Here is a 22,563-nt window from a genome sequence, read left to right on the forward strand (position 1 = left end):
AGATTTTTTAACCTCTTCCGCCGGAGCACAGGGACTGTTTGTTTCTCGGCTACATTCACGAATTGTTCCATAATTATTAATTCCTTTAACTCTCTTTAAGATTGGCTCGCTCACTTGTGATTCACTTCTCGAACACCTCGAGGAAGCGACCACACTCTAAATATAAATCCCCTTGCCGTTTCCTAGCTCCCCTGAGCTGTTGCATGTATGCCCCAGCGTTGGGTTGGTAAATATTACGCCCGTCGTCGGTTTGCGCATAAGTTGGCAGCTCTGGGTAGGGTAAACATCCTCTCAGCTGATCAAACAGCGCCAGTTTTGCAAGCACTAGAGGCACCATGGTGACTCCACCATCCACCAAAGGGGCTCCTCTGGGTCAGGAACAAAAGAATACCATGACTGAGCTGATAGCAGATAAACCAACTATAAATGAGAAGGCCAAGGCATGGAGGGAAATGATGGAGGCATTCACCCACTGCTACACCCCATAGTGGGAACCGCCTTGTCGTGGGGAGGGGGAGGCGGCTTGCGTGCCCCTATGACCTGGCGAACGAGGCTAAAGGGGTCCTCGACCACTGCTCCACCCTACTTAAGAGAAAGAGGGCTACCTATGCTAGCAAGGTCACCAGTGAGTGGTTCCAAAACTTATAGGCTGCCAGTACGGGTCAACATTCCAGAACTTTTGAGATCGTCCTGTGTTGGATGGTTGGGTGTCTGGGCTGGGATGCGTTGTGGGGGGGAGGTCTTAGCTCCGTGATGGACAAACTTTCGAATCATGAGGTGCCACTTTTTAAAATGAGTGGCCTCCATGGGGACGAGATCGCTCGCTTTGTTGTCCCAGTAGGCGGTCTCCCTAGCTCCCTGGAGCCAATTTATTTTTATGGTATCCATATGGATAAATATAAAAACTCTGGTCCTCGAGAGGCGGTCGACCAGGCCTTCGAGACGTCACTCTGGTCGTGGTGGTGTTGGGGAGTCGGAATCTTGTACTCCCCCTGCTATTGTTTCCCAAAGTGAAAGACGCCTTCGGTCAGTTGTTGAATCCTGTCAACTGTCAGTTGTTGAATCGTGATCAATAATGTCTATGCCTCCATGTCATACCGTGCTATTCACTCAATTCCCATGCCTTTCGGAACAGTTCCCCGTATCCATCTCAAATATGATAACGATTGTCTCTCCAATCGGTGTTATGTGACATTTATATTGGACGTTGCTGCCAAAGCTGGTCTTTAGGCAATAAATTCTCTGCATCTTGGAGAGAACAACTTAACTGCTGAAATCATTCGATCAAGCAATGTAGCTGACAGCGAGAATGATTATTGTCCTAATGTCTTTGATGATGCTGAAGAACGAGCTCCCAAACTTCGCCACCCACCTACATTTTACTGGTTTGTAGCATATTATAGGGAAGGTCGAGGAGACTTTATTCACGCTGCCAAGTATGTAGAAAGGGATATTGGAATACTCCCTACAAATAACATCAAGAAATATGGCAAAGGCGTCTTGATCCGAAATAAAAATTTTACACAGGCGATGATGTTCCTCCATCTACCATGCCCTTCTGATGCAGTTTTTGAATCCATCAAGCCACACTGAACATCAGTTACTGTAAAGGACGTATTTACAGTCAGGACCAGGGATTGGAGTGATAGGACAAGATACAGATATGAGATTGTGATCCACGTATCAGCAAGATCTGGAAAGTCCCATCTCCGCGGCGGCAACGAAGAAGGTATCGCTCTCGCAGCTCCACCAGTGTTGCACTATAAAGGGGACTAAGTAGTCATCACATTAAGGATCTGTTTCCCAGGGCATGAGGTAGACATAAGTAAGACACTTGTGACTCATCTGGAGTACAGTCTCTGAGAGGCTCTCCTGCACATGACATAGGTCCATGGATGAAAAGCAAAAGAAATTATCTCCACCATCTTAGTGATGGCAACCTAAGTTTCCCACCTGCCTGCCAACTGGCAAGAACTGCCACCTGTATAGAGGAGTACATGTCACACAGTGGAACAAGGCTGGAAGGAGTTGTCACTTCTTTAGCCAACGTTCTCATTCCCCAAAACTCCAATGTGTGCATGTTGTCGTTGGTAAAATATAACAACCGAGCAGTGGAACACGCAGCTGCGGCCACAGCCACAGTCCATAAGGCTAGCTGAGACATTTAAATGCGGGGCCCAGTTATGGATTACAAGGTCCTGCTGGTCTCTTGCACTCTTTAAACAGACAGTCCTAACACAAGATTCCGCTCCTTTCTCGGCTGCCACTACCTGGGTCAGCCTCCCTGCACTGCCTCCTACACCATATAGTGCAGAGCGTCCTTCTGGCCTCCTGTGGTGAATTACACGAATGATGTTGTCAGCCTGTTTCACCTCCTCTCCAACAGCTGGGAAAGAATTGATGGCCATGTTCTAGGAGGCACAGTTACAAGCAACAGCACATAAGAATTACAATATTCTAGGAACTACCTCCCTCACAAACAACAAGACAAAGATCCACCCATGTTCATAGAATATCTCATCCTGCTGGACACTACAGCTTTCAAGAAGACCAAACCTGCCACTCAAGGAATGGGGAAAGGAGCATTCTTTACTGCACAGCAGTGTAACGGTAATCCTTTTGGCCCAGAAGCCTTGAAAGAACACTGAAGCCCAGTAACATTTAACAACATGTTCAAGACATCACAGATACAAAAAAGCAGCCCACAGACAAAGGGACCGCTCCAATACGCCCCAAAACCCGGTCTCGTTTCCCGGGGAGTTGGCACACTAATGCCAGACACAGAGCAGAGATAAGCCAGGAGGGACTCATCACCCCCCAAAGAGTCTGGCTTGGCATGACACACCCATTGAATCCTAAGACTGGTGTGTTACCTACTTAAGATGGCAGGGGCGGCAGTGCGGCACTGCTACTATCTTATATACAATTCTATCTACTTCACATGCTCAAAACTCTATGCATATTATTCAATCTCTTGCTAGCTCTTCTGTCTCGTCCATGCATTTTCACTCTTTTACGGTCTCAGCTTGACTGGACAAAGTAGACAGCGTCACATGAAATGACTCATGCAAGGGGGAGGGGGAGGAACGGGGATGCATCCCACCCTGCCCACCGCTCGCATCATTCATGCCAGCTTACACAACAGAGACAGCTATCTTTCAAAAATACTGAGAGCAGACTATAGAGGCTGGAGGCATTCTGATTACTTTAACTTTACAGGGACATTCCTCACGGGCATCCCTCTCAGCTGAACTAGTTTTGACAATTTAGCAAAAATTGGTAATTTTCCATCACCAGTTTTCAACACTACCTTGACCAATTACTTAAAATGTAATAGCATCACACATATCAATCAATCCTTCCTCTTCCTTCTCCTGCAAATCCGAATTCTCTAGGTGATATGGTGTCTCTGTGATGAAGTGGTGAAGTACCTTTCAGCGCTTTCTCAGCCTGTGTTTGAATGGTTGCGTACCAAGCAGCGGCTTGGCTGGGGCCCCAGCCAGTGGACCCCAATCCTCTTCTTCGCTCACCAATATCTCTCACTCACTCACATGAACGCGTAAATCTATCATTTTGTAGACACACTAAAGGAAATAGTATTGCTGTCTGCCACTTACAACACCCAAGAAAAAAAATGTAACTAACAGCTGGGAGGATGTACATGAGCGAAACACAGAATTGTTTTATTTTTTCTCCGGTAAAACCACTTTCGAGACTTGAGAGAGTAACTTCTCTCTCCCAATAGTATTTTCATTAAGAGGATGTTTGGGAACAAATTTCCCCTTAAGTGGAGTGGAAGTCACTGACTGCTTATCTTCATTCGAGGAATTAGAGGAAGAATTATTTTCCCCCATAACCATCACTATGGTTTGTAGGATACTGAGGCTTAGAGGGAGACATCGTTGTGAGGAAAGGATGTTCGCAGGCACAAAAATTCGAGCGGAAATTTGAAATTAGGCCCGCAAAATGCTGGTCAACTATAGACGCCACCCGCCCTCTACGTTGCATCAGCTATTGACACCACCCGCCCTTTAGGGATTAAAGGCAAAATGAACTTTTCAACTAAATAATATGTGGGACTCAATAAGGGGGAACAACAGGAGGTATAGAAATTTAAATGTGAAAGAGGAATGACTATGTTCTGAATGAAAATCTTACACTAAACTCATGGGGCGCTTGGCCACCTGTCCGATACAGATTCATGCCCCCACTGTACTTTCTCTCTCTCTCTCTCTCTCTCTCTCTCTCTCTCTCTCTCTCTCTCTCTCTCTCTCTCTCTCTCTCTCTCTCTCTCTCTCTCTCTCTCTCTTCAATGTTCTATCTCACTACGTGCAACAATATAATAATGTTATATTAAAAGGGCCACAGGAGCCAAAAGCTAACCCATATCGGGCAAACGGGGAGACCGAGCGCTGGTCGCAAGTTTGCCCACGACAGTGCTAATATCCCCTTCTCCAACGTCCGCCAGAACAGACACCTAAACATCCAACACAGGACGGCCGAAAGAAGACGGTACTGTACTGACAGTCTAATTTAATCTGATTGCTCACTAGTGACCGGGGTTGGGTCCAAGTGCATGTACTTTGAATTAATTACTGTTAAGATGTAAGTACAGTAAATTTTAGTTTCTCTCTTAGGAATATTTATTACTATTATTATTTTCGTTGTTATTATTTTTATTATCCTTTATTGGAAAAGTGTTGACTCTTTATTGATCGTATGTAACCTGGCACCTTCTTTTGTATGTACACTATAGTAGTGAGACGCTCCAGCTCTGAGGGCATAGTCACTACTGGCCATGGGTGTCTGATTCTTCCTTGTTTCCTGTGTTAATTCACCATGTCTGGCAGAAGTTCAACAGGTTATGAACCCAGTACACGTCTGTTATTTGATGGTGGAGAAAGCAAGTATGACCTATGGGAGGTAAAGTTATGGGAGGATATCTGTAGGTACAGAATTTCACGAGGTGCTGACAGAGTCGACCCCTGATGGAGAGAAGAATGCACAGGTATTTACTGAATTGGTGCAAGTTCTTGATGACAAAAGTCTAACCTCATCATAAGGGATGCAGAGAATGATGGCAAGAAGGCGATGCAGATTTTAAGGAATCATTATATTGGTACTAGCAAAGGATTACATCATTATACCGGGAGCTTTGTTCACTGAAGATGGATGCAGATGCTGAGACGGTGATGGAGCATATGATTACAGCAGAGACAGCAGCCACTTCACTGAAGACAGCAGGAGAGGATGTTAGTTAGGTTGCTGATTGCCATGTTGCAGTAAGGTTTGCCTCAAAATTACAAGACATTTAGTACAGTAATCACCCAGAAGGAGAAGTCACTCACTTTTGCAGAATTTAAGGCTGCCTTGAGAAACTTCGAGGAGTCAGAGAAGTCTAGTGATACCAGTAATCACCCAAATAGAGACAGCATGATGAAGATGAATAATAAGGTACAAGGAAAAATATCATGTTATGTATGCGGGAAAGAAGGGCACGAGTTTCCATTGTAGAAGCAAATACAGACCAGGTCAAGTCCATTAGGTGGTGTGACCATTGTAAGTGTAGTAACCATAACACTGATTTTTGTAGGAGAAAAAGTACAGTAAATTCAATAAGCAATGTACAAGAAAACTTACTTATACCTAACCAGAAAGATGATACAAACGATTTTCTGTTTAAGACTATTGTGCAATCATATGATCCTACAGCGAAAGATACCTTATTGGTGGTGCTACTACTCACAGAATTACTGATAAGTCAGAATTCACCAGATTTGACGATAAGTTTGAGCCAAGAAACCATGTTATTGAATTAGCTGATGGAAGTAGAGCAAGTGGTGTAGTACAAGGAAGAGGTGACACCTTGGTAAAAGTGTACAATGTAAATGGAAATCTGAAGAAAGGCTTATTACAGAATGCTTTGTATGTGCCTTCCTCTGCCCATGACATTTTCTCAGTGCAGGCAGCAACAGAAAATGGAACATCAGTCAACTTATCTCTAGGCAAAACTGAACTGATAGCTAAGGATGCTACAATCATTCCAATTGAAAAGGAAAACTATATTTCATAAATAATGTAGGGTCAAACAGAGAAGATAAACATCCAGTAGAGAAGTGACATAGAATCCTTGGACACTAACAAAAAAAAAAAGATTTCTTGAAATTAGAAACATTAGTTAATGAAATGGCTATCTCAGGTACAGATGACTTTCATTGTGAAACGTGCATTTTAGGAAAGATGGCACAATACAGGAACAGAAACCCAGATAGACGAGCTACCACAGGGCTTCAATTGTGTACTGGGACTTGTCTACCCCGATCTTTCTCACTGATTGGAGAGGTTTTAGATACATGATGTCATTTATAGATGATTACTGTGGTATAACAAAAGTGTATATGTTGAAGAGTAAGAGTGACACGGTTCTAGCTACAGAGTGGTTTATTGCATTTATGGCACCATATGGGAGTGTGAGGCGATTGAGGACAGACAATGGCAGAGTTCAATTCTAGAAGCTTCAAGTCTCTTATAACAAGGAACCACATTCAGCAGGAGTTCTCAGCACCATATTCATATACATTATATACATTGGAATGGAACGGTAGGAAGATTCTGTAGAACCTTGATTGAGATGGTCTGACCATTTTAAATTGGGAGTTTAGGCATTCTCCTTTCTGGGGATTACCCGGCCAGTGGCGCTGCCAAACCTTGTACTGGGCAATTATCAGATTAGAGCCTGTGTCGCCCATAACCTCGCTCCCAACACCACCCCTCTCTCTCTCTCTCTCTCTCTCTCTCTCTCTCTCTCTCTCTCTCTCTCTCTCTCTCCCCATTGTGAATTTCGTTCAAATGTGATAGGTTTCCTATTAGATGTGATATTTCCCCTAAATTATGATGTTATATTTTTATTCTTTAGTTGCGACTTTTTTCTACACCACCAAGGCACATTGGTGGCTTTTGCTGTTCGGGCAACAACTCTTGAGGGAACAAGTAAGCATCCCCTATTAGCCTTTTTCTTTCTCCCCCCTCAAAAAATACTTATTTATTAAGGAAATAAGCTATTTTTCTCGGCTGTGGAGGCGACAAGAGCGAACAGAGAGGTACCATCCATCCTGGCTGACAGCGCAAGAGGATGTGACCATGGATTAACACGGTCACTTTGACCATGTGACGTGACAGCGCCTGGAGAAAACGTTGCTAAGTATTTAGGTGTTTACAGAAAAAAAAAAAAAAAAAAAAATTTCATTAGAAAAAAAAACTACACTAACTTGCCTTTTTTTTTTTTAGAGCATCACAGCGTATATATACACACAATTTAATTTTGAGGTAGGAAGTACCTGACATGAGGTGCGTCTTGGTATAAGTGTGGCAGCTCTGCAGGCCAGGGAATCCCCGGAAAGGACAACGCCTACACGCCCAGTTCAAAATGGTCAGACCATAGGTGTCTTGTTGGAAGGTAACTTACCAAAGGAGCTAAGGACGTACGCAATGAAAGCAGCCGCTAGAATCAGAAACCGGTGCTACAACTATAGAATTGGCAAAAACCTATTAAAGTTGTGATGGGACACAAACCTAACCTTAGTGGTATGCAGATATTCGGAACTGTTTGTTTCGCATATCTACAGAAGAAACAGAAGTTTGATACACGTTGTGTAAGAGGAACATTTGTAGGATATGTTGATGAGAGTCCAACATATCTTGTATATTTTCCTTTGAAAAAAAAAAAAAAAATTAAGTAATGAGAGTAAGATGTGTAAGGTTCATAAAGAAGTTTTGGCAAGGAAATGAAAAGAATGATAAGCATGTGTATTCTGAATCAAAACCGCAGGAAACAGAAGAGGTAGAAATAGAGAAAAACTGCAAACGGGGAGAATGCTCAGAAAAAAAGCAAAGAAGATATTCCCAGAGGCAGAAAAATAAACTTATTATTTGAAAGACTATGTTTTTGAAGATTATGTTGAAAATGGTGCATATTGTTTGGTTGATTATTGATGCAAAGTTCCTGATATTCCACAAACTCATGAAGAAGCTATCCTGTCCAAAGAATCTGACCAGTGGAAGAGAGCTATGGAAGAAGAAATTCAGTCTTTGGAGGACAATTATACATATGAGTTGACATCTTTGCCTGAAAGAAGATCAGTAGTAGGTGGAAAGTGGGTTTACACAGTGAAGAGTAATCCTGAAAGTGGAGAAAAGTTTAAAGCACGATATGTGGCAAAAGGGTATTCTAAAGCACAGGGTGTTGATTTCCAAGAAACATTTTCACCAACAGCTCAGCTTACATCTATTAGAATATTAATGCAGTTAGCAGCATAGAATCATATGATTATCAATTAGATGAATGTAAAGCCCGCATATTTAAATGCTGACGTAGATTGTGAGATATATCTTGAGTAACCAAAAGGCTTTGTTAAAACTAATGAAGGGGGAGATAAACTAGTGTGCAGGCTCAAAAGTCACTGTATGATCTAAAACATAGTGGGAGGAATTGCAATAATTTACTGCATGGGTGTTTAATTAAAGGTTTTGCTCAGCCATATGCTGATTATTGTTTGCATACTAAACAAGGAATAAGACAGATTTTGTTTTGGGTATATATTATTGCAGCCAGTAACAATATAGCTCTAAACAGTATCAAGGAATTTCTTAAAGATAGATTTCTTAAAGATAGATTTCTTGAGGATAGTGTGCGTGAGTGTGTATGTGCGTGTCTGAATGCGTGGGCGCCGTGTGGGCGGTTGTGAGGCCCCCGTTAGCGAAATTTGGCGGGAGAGTTGGTGTGGGTCGCGGTGCTGGGCGTGGGGACGCCAGCCCGCTGGCAGTTCTCGCTAGGATTCAGTCCCAGGAAGGTGTGTGCAGCCCTCGCTCATGTGGAGGGCAGCGTAGCGTCCTGCACCCGACTAAGGACGTTGAGCCAGTCTGCAAGTGTGCCGTGCGTGTGACTGTGACATTAGGGAACTAGAAATTGTGCCATGACTATGTAATGTGCCTGCCACGTGACTGCATGTTTCTCTTTCCAAGGTACCTTGAGGAAGTGTTCCGTCTACAGATTACAAGGATTCAGTAAAGTCCTGCGTCAGGCTTCCGTGTAGCCAGCGCAGGTGTAAGTGTTACGTGTGGCCACTTCTGTTTCCTGTCTACCCCCTGGATTGCTGGGAAACGCGGCTGGTGAGTATGTGTGCGGTGAGTATAGCCCGACCTGCGAGTGCCGTGTAGCAGTGGAAGCAGATGGTGACAGTGGGGTTCGTAACAATAAGTTCTGGATGAAAGACACGGGGAGGTTAGCATAGTTTTTGGGAATTGAATTACAGATACGATACAGATCGCTGTATCATAATGAGAGAGGATGCTAGAGAAATTTAACGTGACTTATTGTAAAACTTAATCAATCCCATTTGACCAAGGTGTCCATGTGTCAAGATGACAAGTGAGGATTCCAGAGAACTAGATAACCATAATGTATCATGAATATGATATTTATGAAATTATGCTTCTTGTAAGGGTTGATCCCACGCATAAAGTCATTTGCTCGTTCGCTGACGTGGCAGCGTCTTGGTGAGGGCTGTGGGGCAGACTTGAGCCAGTCCTGCCGCTCTACACCCCGTGGATGGTTCATCTTGCTACTGTGTTATGTCATGTGACTACGTCTCTTGAACGCTTGGATTTGGTGGAGCAAGGTGGCCAGGGTTTGGGACCAGTGCAAGTGATCTCAGGACTGCTTCGGGCTCCTTAGGACCAGTGATGTATGTATCATTTATACTACTGTGTTTTCACGTTGTATTGTACGGCGGGGTTACAGAGTTACGTGGTGTTGGGTGAGATAGTGTTATGATGAATATTCAGTATTGGTGTTACTTGTTTAGCTGTGATAATAGGGCAGGTTTTTATTGTTGTGTGGATGTATGATGTGATTCAGGTTACGCTGCATGGTAACGGTCCGAGTGGTGACACGTGTGCAGATTTGAAGCGGCTGTCCAGCATTGCTTAGGACGAAACTGCTATAGGGCCACTGAAGTATGTATACCTTTCAGCATTTCCTTCCGTATAGTGATTATTATTTACATACATGTGCATGGTGAAATTAGTTCAGGGATTTGGTACAATATTTTCGCTTTTTCTCGGGGATATTTTACCACAATCAGCATTGGATCCATGTTTTGAGGTGTATTTGTATCATTATCATTGTGAGTTTATTGATTATTGTACTGGCCAGGATTATATTGTCAGTATCATTCTCTTATTGTGATGTATTTAACAGGTTAAAATTTAACATTTGACAACGCTCAGCCCGGATACTTTCGTCCAACACTTACGCTGTACAAGGAAATTGTTGGTAATTTGAGCTATGTAATGGCTGGTACAAGACCTGACCTATGCTCTGTTGTCACTAAATTATCTGAACATATGTCAAAACCAACACAGGTACACCTTGGTTTGGCTAAGCATGGGCACTCTTTATTACTGTATTAAATTTTCTAGATCGATGATCCACTGAAATTAGTAGGGTACAGTGATGCTGATTGGGGTAGTATTTCTGAGTATACCTTCTACTTGAATAATTATGGTCCATTGATCTCGTGGAAAAGTAAGAAAAAATGTTGTAGCTTTGTCCACTTGTGAAGCAGAGTACATGATCATAACTAATGCAATGCAAGAAGGGAACTTTTTTAAGACAGTTGTAGTATGACATGAATGACCGTGACAAGCAGGTATGTGGATAATCAAGGAGCAGTGGCATTCGCTAAAAACCCTGTGCAGCATCAGAGATCAAAACATATAGACATTAAGTATCATTACATTAGATCTGAGGTGGAACAGGGTATTAGTGATTTGAGATATGTTCCCACTGAAGATAATATTTCTGACATTTTCACAAAGCCAATGTCAAAAAATAAATTGATGAAATCCAGTGTTATTAACGGAGCAACTTAAGATTGAGAGAAAGTTAAGATATAAGTACAGTAAACTTCTTGGGAATAGAAATTATATAGTATTATTATCATTGCTGTTATTTTTATTATCATTTATTGGAAAAATGTTTTGGCCCTTTTGTTAACTGTATGTAACTTGGCACCTTCTTTACACTATAGCAGTGAGACGCTCCAGCTGTGAAAGTAAACATCGTCACTACTGGCCATGTGTGTCTGATTCTTCCCTGCATCCTTAATTCACCATCATGTCTGGCAGAAGTTCGACCAGTGAAGATTTTCATGTACTTGTACTTGGTTTAAAAATTCAATGTTACTTGTACTTAAACCTAAAGTACTTGAAAAATACCAAGAACATTCAAGTATAAAGAAGTACATCATATTTAATTGAAAGTTATATGCTGTATATATATATATATATATATATATATATATATATATATATATATATATATATATATATATATATATATATATATATATATATATATATATATATATATATATATATATATATATATATATATATATATATATATATATATATATATATATATATATATATATATATATAACAGCGAACTTTGTGATGATACTATTAGGTAAATACGTACATTGTTATGATATTGTAGTGTAATATAGCATAAAGGAGCACCTCCTCCACCTCGCTATCACTACTCACAACAGTAGCACACTAGCAGAAGTCAACGTGACCTCACGAATCTGGGACCACTTTACTCTACCCGACGATAAAACTTTAAGGCTGAGCATAGGCATTGCAAAGCTTTTTAAGTGTACTCATTAATAAGTATATACGTAAACTACTAACTTTCGTGCTTTAGAAATCTGTGACCGGAATTTTTTAAATCACAAAATACTTGTACTTAGTACAATGACATGGACTTAAGTACATAGCAAAGTGATTAATTGTACTTGAGAAATATCCAGCTACTTTGACTTAGACTGGCGTTTAGCCGCCTGTACTTGGACCCAACCCTGCTAACGACCTTCCTTGCATAGGAAATTTTCTCATAAAGAAACAGGGTAGAATAGGAACTGCAGTCCCTTCTAGTCCATCTCGGACACGCAAATTAGCTCGCCACATACAAGGCGGTTCCCACTAGGAGGGAAGAGAGAGAGAGAGAGAGAGAGAGAGAGAGATGGATACTGGATCTTTATACTTTGATTTTCTACAAATTAGTAAGAAAAATATGTACCACATGAACACAAGGGTTATGAACATGCTGTTGCAGTCTTTTTCTACTTTGGATTTAGAATTAGGTATGTATTTATTTTTTCTTTGGTATTTATGTATACTGGCTGTTGTCAAGGCACGTCTGAGTTGCAATACAAGTTTACCATCATTTAATGATTTGGAAAGTTATGAGGCCCACAATACCTTCAGTATTATTAGATCTTGCTCACACTCCTTCAGGCCTCAGTTTTCTTTTTCTTTTTTTCTTTTTTATGTAGGTACGACATGGCCAAGGGCAAAAAAAAAAAAAAAAATCCACTGAGATGCCAGTCCCAGAAAAGGGTCCAAAGCGGTAGTCAAAAATTGAAGGATAAGTGTCTTGAAACCTCCCTCTTGAAGGAATTCAAGTCATAGGAAGGTGGAAATACAGAAGCAGGCAGGGAGTTCCAGAGTTTACCAGAAAAAGGGATAAATGATTTAGAATAATGGTTAACTCTTGCATTAGAGAGGTGGATAGAATAGGGATGAGAGGAAGAAGAAAGTCTTGTACAGCGAGGCCGCGGGAGAAGGGGAGGCATGCAGTTAGCAAGATCAGAAGAGCCGTTAGCATGAAAATAGCGGTAGAAGACAGCTAGAGATGCAACACTGCGGCGATGAGAGAGATGATTAAGACAGTCAGTTAGAGGAGAGGAGTTGATGAGACGAAAAGCTTTTGATTCCACCCTGTCTAGAAGAGCGATATGAGTGAACCCCTCCCCCCCAGACATGCCCATACATGGACGGATAAAGCTCTTGAACAGAGTTAGCAGCCGGAGGGGGGTGGGTGGTTAAGAAAAAACTGGCGGAGACTTCTCAGAACCCCTAACTTCATAGAAGCTGTTTTAGCTAGAGATGAGATGTGAAGTTTCCAGTTCAGATTATAAGTAAGGGACAGACCGAGGATGTTCAGTGTAGAAGAGGGGGGACAGTTGAGTTTCATTGAAGAAGAGGGGATAGTTGTCTGGAAGGTTGTGTCAAGTTGATAGAAGGAGGAATTGAGTTTTTGAGCCATTGAACAATACCAAGTTTGCTCTAACCCAATCAGAAATTTTAGAAAGATCAGAAGTCAGGTGTTCTGTGGCTTCCCTGGGTAAAATGTTTATTTCCTGAAGGGTTGGACGTCTACGAAAAGACGTAGAAAAGTGCAGGGTGGTATCATCAGCGTAGGGGTGGATAGGACAAGAAGTTTGGTTTAGAAGATCACTGCATAATAATAAGAGAGTGGGTGACAGGACAGAACCCTGAGGAACACCACTGTTAACAGATTTAGGGAAACAATGACTGTCTACCACAGCAACAATAGAACGGTCAGAAAGGAAAATTGAAATGAAGTTACAGAGAGAAGGATAGAAGCCATAGGAAGGTAGTTTGGAAATCAAAGCTTTGCGCCTTTCTCTATCAAAAGCTTTGATGTATCCAAGGGAACAGCAAAAGTTTCACCAAAATCAGTAAGGAAAGCCAGAAGACCACCAGTAGAGCGGCCTTGACGGAACCCATACTGGCGATCAGATAGAAGGTTGTGAAATTATAGATGTTTAAGAATCCTCCTGTTGAGGAGAGATTAAAAAACTTCAGATAGGCAGGAAATTAAAGCAATAGGACGATAGTTTGAGGAGTTAGAACGATCATGTTTTTTAGGAACAGGCTGAATGTAGGCAAACTTCCAGCAAGAAGGAAAGGTAGATGTTGACAGAGAGAGTTGAAAGAGTTCGACTAGTGTTACGACCGTCAGATATTGCTCTATAACTTATGTAGCCTAGTGTTCAAGTGTTTATTGCTGGCGTCCTGAGGGCAATGTTTATTATTATTATTTTTTTTTCTTTTTTTTTTTCTTTTATCACTGTAATGCTCCCAGGACGACCTTTCCATTATTTGCGTCATTATTATACATTCCAGTGTATCTTATTTATGTATTACTATATGTTCTTGTATATACATGTACGTGAGTGAGGGTTTGGCACTCTTAGAAGCTTCTAGAGCAATTACATCAGCCCTAGTAGTGGATATCGTGCCGCTACCAATCAAATCGTATCCCACGTGCGCCATTTTGATGGCTTTCTCAGAGCGCCAGCCAGTCTCAGCTCAGGTGGGTAGACCACTTTGAGACCTCCTGACGTCCATACCACGCGCTTCCTCCTCCTGATGGCTGAGTATAATTATTCTTTGTTCCTGATTGCTAGAGCTCTGTCTCTTAGGCATTATTGTGGCCACTGTGTATTTTGAATTCTTAGTGAACTTGAAGGTGATGGTATTTTCCCTGTGCTATTGAGATATTATCCTGGAGCGGTGCGAGTATACCGGCTCGCTGTTGTAGTGTAATTACCAGTGAGGTTTTCATGTGTTAACGAGTTCACGAGCGGCCTAGCAATCCTATTACCCTGGTGTATTGGTGACTTTACTTGTATTATGTATTTTGCTGTAGGACTGGATGTCGTGGTAAGTGTTTGGTCACTTTTCTTAAAAATTTTGCCTATGAAAGTATCAAGTCTTTGTCTCTGATAAATATTGCTACTGCTGAAAGTGTATTATCTTAGGAATTGTGTTGCTTTGATTAATTGGCAGTAACTACAATTGCATAACTGTTCACGAACCTAGATTTCCCCAAATTGTCACTAAATTTAACTTTTCTGATGCATTTTTGTCAATAAACCTTGTTAAGTTTTATTAAGTCCCCCCTTTTAGTTCTTAATTTCTTTGCGCCCTTGAATGAGACCTTTTAGCGGAAACTGTTGCGGACGTAGCTTCATCCGTTATTCACTGAAATATCACATCCTGGAAAGAAAAATTAAATTCCTGATTGATGGTTTACCCAGTCCATTGGGGGAACCTTGTTGGGCTCATCTCAGGGACATAACACTAAAGTCGGGACGATGACAGAATCTCAAAAGGCGACTCCCTCTTTCCCGTCAGCGCCGTAAAGAACATGTTCTCGTACCGCAGTCTCGACACCGCCACTTGACATGTGACTGCCGCACTGATAACATAAATGTATAAACAATAAAAGAATGCTTTAAAACCTGTAGTTTTGCATTTATTTTTATATAACTTATCTCAATATCATTGCTAAAGCTTTTTCTCCACGATTAAGCAAACCATAAGCTTTTAGGTGTCCTGGTTCAATAAATACGAGGTTGTGAATAAGTTGAGTTTTCCCGCTCTGTCTCTCCGTCATAGCCACCACCAGCACCATCTCCCTCCCCACATCCTCTCTCTCTCTCTCTCTCTCTCTCTCTCTCTCTCTCTCTCTCTCTCTCTCTCTCTCTCCAGACAATCGCCACCACCACCACCTTCCCTTCCCCTCCTTGCTCTATTTTCTCGGCGCGGTGTTTAAGAAGGCGTTGCAATTAATTATTTTGTGATGCCTTTAGCCGTCTATAATGACGTTTCCAGAGTGGACCACGTGGAGGAGGATCATTTGACATCCTTAACACACACACACACACACACACACACACACACACACACACACACACACACACACACACACACACACACACACACACACACACACATATATGTTACGGCCATTTTGGAAAATTGGTCGTTTTACAAAATTGCCGGTCATTATGCAAAAAGACCAAATTCGTGGTCACATTGCAAAAAGACCTAAATTTCTCAACATTTTGCAAAACGACCAAGATTTTGGTCAGTTTACAAAATAAACAGTATTTTTGTTGGTCCGTTTACAAAATCTCCATACAGTAAGCAGGCTCGGTGGAACGTGCCAACAGGGATATTGAAGCCATTCTCGCATGTTGGATGAAGGACAACAACTCTACACAATGGTCACAGGGACTGCGCTTTGTCCAGTAGAAGAAAAATACCCGCTTTCACTCCGGAATTGGAAGGACACCATATGAGGCCATGTATGGACAGAAGGCTCGTCTTGGTGTTGACGCAAATTCTGTACCAGAGGAAGTCCTGGACGGTATGCAGACGGAGGAGCAGCTTGCAGAGGCACTAGGTGTTGTCAATGAGGTCACAGACACAGAGGAGGAAGAGACAGGTGTTGAAAAGCAAGAAGAAGCATCTGCTGTCATTAACTGCATCTCCTGTGGCAAAAGATATTTTGGTTTAAATGTGTGCAATGTGTGTGAGAACCCATGTCACTCTAATACTCCGTGTTCTATGAGGAATAACGATGCTGATGAGTCTGTGCTTTGTTCCATCTGCAGTCGGAGTCAGAGTATTCATACTGAACAAATGAAGTCCAACATAGAACAACAGAAACAAGCCCAAAAAATGATCGATAATTCTGTGAAGAGATTTCAACCAGCCAAGGTAGGGGAAACTGTGATGGTTCCTGTTCCATTAGTTGACCGCGGACGTGCAGAGTTTCCTAATGTGAAGGCAGTTGTTTTTCAGGCATTGGACAATGGCACATATAAGCTTGGTACAAAACACGGCCTGCTTAAACAAGTGTACACTCGCAACCAATTTACTCCATGTCTAGAAAAATTCCTTTCTCTTGATGATGTTGTACAGGAGCGGGAAGTAAGTCTGCGGGAAGTAGCAATTGCAGAATCAATGGGACAAGGTCAGGGATTCGCTAAATGCTCTTGCACTAAGTCATGTATGACCAGACGCTGCAAGTGTTATTATGCAACAGCAGATGCAAATGCAGTGCCTCTTGCTCCAACAAGGTCGACACACAATAAAATTAGTTATGTTCACTACGTTTTATCATTCCCTCGCTTTTTTTTTCATCTGCCTGCTTGCTGTATGGACATTTTGTAAACTGACCAACGATAATTTTGTAAACTGACCAAAATCTTGGTCGTTTTGCAAACTGACCAACGATAATTTTGTAAACTGACCAAAATCTTGGTCGTTTTGCAAAATGTTGAGAAATTTAGGTCTTTTTGCAATGTGACCACGAATTTGGTCTTTTTGCATAATGACCGGCAATTTTGTAAAACGACCAATTTTCCAAAATGGCCGTAACATATATATATATATATATATATATATATATATATATATATATATATATATATATATATATATATATATATATATATATATATATATATATTCGTTTATTTATTTCTTCTTTTGTATTTGTATTGTATTTTATTCATTTGCATTTTTTTTTTTTTTCAATTATTCAGCCTCACTATCATCATTTTCATCACTTCTACTCTGAGGTGCTCAGTTCAAATGAAAATTACTCAAAGATGTGTCCAAAAGCAATGTCTTTCTTAATGTAATCTTGAATCTTTCTTGCATGTTCTACGCATTTTTTCCAGTCATCTTGAGTCACATTATTGATAGTTTTTTGAGTAAAGTCTTCAACATTCTTCATGAACTGCTGGTTGTTTTTCTTCCTTATTTCTTGTTTGAGTTCTATTGGATTAAACTGGCAATAATAAGGTGGAAGTCGGAGTATTTTATGTCCTGCAGCAGCAGCAAGCTCGTCTATTTCATAGCGCAGCTTGTCTTTCTTGTGAAGCCGAACAAGCTGATAAAGTTCAGCTCTGGTGTGTGAAGCGTCATGGGGAATTTTGTTGTCCCATAGCCACTTGATGATATCCCCTTTTCTTGAATTTCCTGAAGGTGCTTCGTTCAGCTGCATGTTGTGGTACGGAGCGTGGAGGGATATTAGGCATAAGTTGCTCAAAAAAACATTTTCTGAATGTATGGCTGTTCATTGAGTCATGATAATCTCTTTCATTTCCATACTTGGACTTGAACATTAAGAGTACGCCAGGAACAAAGCCTTCAGTACTTCCTGCATGGAGAATGATGAGCCTGCCACCTCTACCGGTTTTTGTGTGCGGTCTAATTGTGCCCTCTTTGTTTGTCCAGCACTGTTCAACGCTGATATTTTGGTTTACCCAGGTTTCATCCAGGTAAAACTCTGGCCTTAGGTTTCCACTATGCCTGTTCATATTCAGTTCCCTTAGGAATTTGTTTCTGGCAGCTACGATGTCTGACCTCTCCATCAATATAGCTCTGCTGCTACAGTGTTTCTTATATCGGAATCCCAAACTCTTCAGCAATGTGCGTAGGCTTGTTTTTCCTCCTTTGAAGTTTACTGGTGGTTCCTTAGGTTTCTGTAGCAGTAAGTGAACTACAGGCAGCTCTCCTCTCTCATAAAAGGCCAGAATTCCTCTTATTGCTTCCTTGTCGAAGTCATCAATGCCCCCAAGTACAGGTGATAACCGGTTCCGATGGAGTTTTGATTGTTTAACTCCTTCACTCCTCTTGCCCTAGAGTCTGATTTTGTTGATGACAGCCTGTGAAACTTTTGTTGCCTCAGAGGTTTTCTTCACCACATCTACTGGCTCTTTCTTGTCCTTATCGAAGTACTTGAATACATTGATGACAATATTTCTTGCTTGACTGATGAGCCTTACAGTACCAGCTGGCCTACCAGGGGTTGGGGTATGGCTGGACAGTGGAGTGGCCATCATCTTCCTCTCGTGCAGCTGATACGATTCTGGCGCGACAGGGCTCAGGAGCGTGCCCGGCTTGAGCGCTTGCCGCCAATATCGTAAAACATTGTTTCATACATAATTGAAGATCCACCTGAAATGTAAAGTTTCCGAACTCTGATAACGGTATCAGTGTAATGAATTATACATGATAAACTTAAATATGAGTTCCGGTAAACTTATTATATGTTACGAAGCGAAAACTAGTAATTAGTGTATTCAAATACATTGGTTAATTATCAATCATGTTACAGATACCGCTGCCAGACGTATGAGTACAGTAGGGAGGGGGCATGGCCTCTTGAGATTCTGTCATCGTCCCAGGTTTAGGCAAGGTGCAAGCACGGAGGCAGAGTTTCGGAGAACAATAAGAGGGACCTCATCGTGTCCATAAGCCTTCCGAGGGTTTAGGCCAGCGAGGGCATGGAAAACATCATTGCGAAGAATTTTTATAGATAGCATGAAGTAGTCTGAGGGTGGAGGAGAGGGAGGAACAAGCCCTGAATCATCCAAGGTAGCGTTTTTAGCAAAGGTTTGAGAGAAGATTTCAGCTTTAGAGGTAGATGTGATAGCAGTGGTGCCATCTGGTAGAAATAAAGGAGGAAAAGAAGAAGAAGCAAAGTTATTGGAAATATTTTTGGCTAGATGCCAGAAGTCATGAGAGGAACTAGATCTTGAAAGATTTTGACACTCTGTTAATGAAGGAGTTTTTGGCTAGTTGGAGAACAGACTTGGCATGGTTCCGGGCAGAAATATAAAGTGCATGAGATTTTGGTGATGGAAGGCTTCAGTACCTTTTCTGGGTCACCTCTCTATCATGCATAGCACGAGAACAAGCTGTATTAGACCAAGGTTTGGAAGGTTTAAATCGAGAAAAAGAGTGAGGAATGTACGTCCCCATGCCAGACACTATCACCTCTGTTATGCGCTCAGCACACAAAGACGGGTCTCTGACACGGAAGCAGTAGTCATTCGAAGGAAAATCAGCAAAATACCTCCTCAGGTCCCCCCAACTAGCAGAGCCAAAACGCCAGAGGCACCTTCGCTTTGGGGATCCTGAGGAGGGATTGGAGCGATAGGACAAGATACAGATATGAGATTATGATCGGAGGAGCCCAACGGAGAAGAGAGGGTGACAGCATAAGTAGGATTAGAGGTCAGGAAAAGGTCAAGAATGTTGAGCGTATCTCCAAGACGGTCAGGAATACGAGTAGGGTGTTGCACCACTCTAGGTCGTGGAGAATAGCAAAGTTGAAAGTCATGAAAAGATGTGGAAAAGTGCAGGGTGGTATCATCAGCATAGGAGTGGATAGGACAAGAAGTTTGGTTTAGAAGATCATTAATGAATAATAAGAAGAGAGTGGGTGACAGGACAGAACCCTAAGGAACACCACTGTTAATAGATTTAGGAGAAGAACAGTGACCGTCTACCACAGCAGCAATAGAACGTTCAGAAAGGAAACTTGAGATGAAGTTACAGAGAGAAGGATAGAAACCATAGGAGGGTAGTTTGGAAATCAAAGCTTTGTGCCAGACTCTATCAAAGGCTTTTGATATGTCCAAGGCAACAGCAAAAGTTTCACCAAAGTCTCTAAAAGAGGATGACCAAGACTCAGTAAGGAAAGCCAGAAGATCATCAGTAGAGTGGCCTTGACGGAACCCATACTGGCGATCAGATTGAAGGTTGTGAAGTGATAGATGTTTAAGAATCTTCCTGTTGAGGATAGATTCAAAAACTTTAGATAGGCAAGAAATTAAAGCAATAGGCTTTGTTATCCTGAGAGTGCTTAAGGCCGTACTTTTAAGCCATCTGCCAGTACTAGCAGTCACCTGGTGAAACTGTGCCAGGCAATCAAGACAGTGAGGAAGTCCTTACTTTGAAAACCCAAAGTTCACCAAGGTTGGTGATCACCAGGGTGAGCAAGTGTGAGTGGTCACCAGCACTAACATCTATTCCTGCTTGACTTAGTGCATCAGCAATGGAAAAATGCATGGGAAACCCTAATTTGTTTACATCTGCTACAGTCAACATGACAAGAAGCAAATAATAGGCTGTACATGCTGCGCAGACTCAGGTCGCTGGGGATGCCGACAGACGAGTTAAGGGGGTGTACCTCACCTTCATCCTCCCCAAACTCATGTATGCCTCCCCAGTGTGGTCCTCCTCCCTCACATACACTCAACAGCTACAGCTGGAGAGTGTGCAGAAAAGGGCGTGCAGGGTCATCCTTGGCCTTGTCTACACCACCTATGAAGTAGCCCTGACCACTCTGAGTCTGTCCAGACTATCCACCAGGCACCGAGAGGCTCTGGAGAAGTTTGGAAGGGGACTACTGCATCATCCATGTCTCAGACGCATGCTGCCGCCTGACGCGCCTTGCCCGGTCCGTGCCACCAGACACCACAAGATAACGCCCCTAAAGGCGCTGCGCACGGACCGGTACTGACTCAGCGCGATTCCCACCATGGTGCAAGCCATCAATCAATAGTCCCTTCTAGATTAGACTTACCTTTAGGATTAATGTTAAGTATTTCCCCACCCCCACTGTACATTTTCAGTTTGTTAACTGCCTAAATAATAAACCATTTATTATTATTATTATTATTATTATTATTATTATTATTATTATTATTATTATTATTATTATTATTATAATCTGTTAATACATAAATTTGTCCAGTGTTTAATCACAAAATACAACAGTACCTGTACATTAAGGGGGAAAAATTACCATTGAGTAAAACATTTGTTCCAGTGTCTAATCACAAAATACAACAGTACCTGTACATAAAGGGAGAAAAATTATCATTGAATAAAACATTAATTTTTCATCACAATGATATGCATGATATGTCTTAATTATGGATCCTGAAATTTTAAGCAACATAAATTTTCTGACAAAACTATGCGACATTTTAGCCTTATACAATAATTATACTTGACATAAATAATTTAAAACTAATGTAGCTTAACTGTACTTCAGATAGCCTAATGTAGCCAGGCATAACCTATCTTAACATAAGTTAAATTTATCAATAGTCTGATGCAACATAAGAACTGGAAAAAAATATTTACATGATGGCATATGTAAGAATTATCAGTTGTCTGGTAAAAAAAAAAAAAAAAAAAGACTTCTAGGTATCAACAATAACAAATATGAAATTCTTTGACTTCTTAACTTCCAAAGTGGAGCACATTCTGACCCTCTTCCCTTTTGCAGAGATCTCCATTCTTGGAGACTTCAATGTTCACCATCAGCTTTGGCTTTCCTCTCCCTTCACTGACCATCCTGGTGAACTAGCCTTCAACTTTGCTATCCTCCACGACCTAGAGCAATTGGTGCAACATCCTACTCGTATTCCTGACTGTCTTGGAGATACGCCCAACATTCTTGACCTTTTCCTGACCTCTAATTCTTCTGCTTATGCTGTCACCCTTTCTTCTCCGTTGGGCTCCTCCAATCACAATCTCATATCTGCATCTTGTCCTATCACTCCAATCCCTTCTCAGGATCCCCCTAAGCGAAGGTGCCTCTGGCGTTTTGCCTCTGCTAGTTAGGGGACATGAGGAGGTATTTTGCTGATTTTCCTTGGAATGACTACTGCTTCCATGTCAGAGACCTGTCTTTGTGTGCTAAGTGAATAACAAAGGTGATAGTGTCTGGCATGGAGGCGTACATTCCTCATTCTTTTTCTCAACCTAAACCTTCCAAACCTTGGTTTAACACAGCTTGTTCTCGTGCTATACATCAGTGATTCTCAAACTATGGGTCGCGACCCAAAGGTGGGTCACGAGATCAATTTTGATGGGTCGCAGGGACACAGGAACATTATCATGCTTTCAGTGTTTCAGTGTATTTCAGTTACTTAATTGAATTATTCTTCTTTAACCACAAATTACTTTTGTTATGTATGTTCATCTTCCCCCCACCTCCCTCCTCCTGGGCCCCACGTAATGGTGTCT

General features: G+C 41.6%; 1 long non-coding RNA gene across 1 annotated transcript; it reads left to right on the top strand.

Moving 5' to 3' along the window:
- The first annotated feature begins 7,203 nt into the window (after positions 1-7,203).
- Positions 7,204-11,135, top strand: LOC135092381 (uncharacterized). Its single transcript, XR_010262833.1, has 2 exons — positions 7,204-9,743; positions 9,917-11,135. It is a non-coding gene; the product is annotated as an uncharacterized LOC135092381 (long non-coding RNA).
- Positions 11,136-22,563: the final 11,428 nt, after the last annotated feature.

The sequence above is a fragment of the Scylla paramamosain genome, chromosome 40, assembly GCF_035594125.1.
Source record: "Scylla paramamosain isolate STU-SP2022 chromosome 40, ASM3559412v1, whole genome shotgun sequence".
NCBI classification, from domain to species: domain Eukaryota; kingdom Metazoa; phylum Arthropoda; class Malacostraca; order Decapoda; family Portunidae; genus Scylla; species Scylla paramamosain.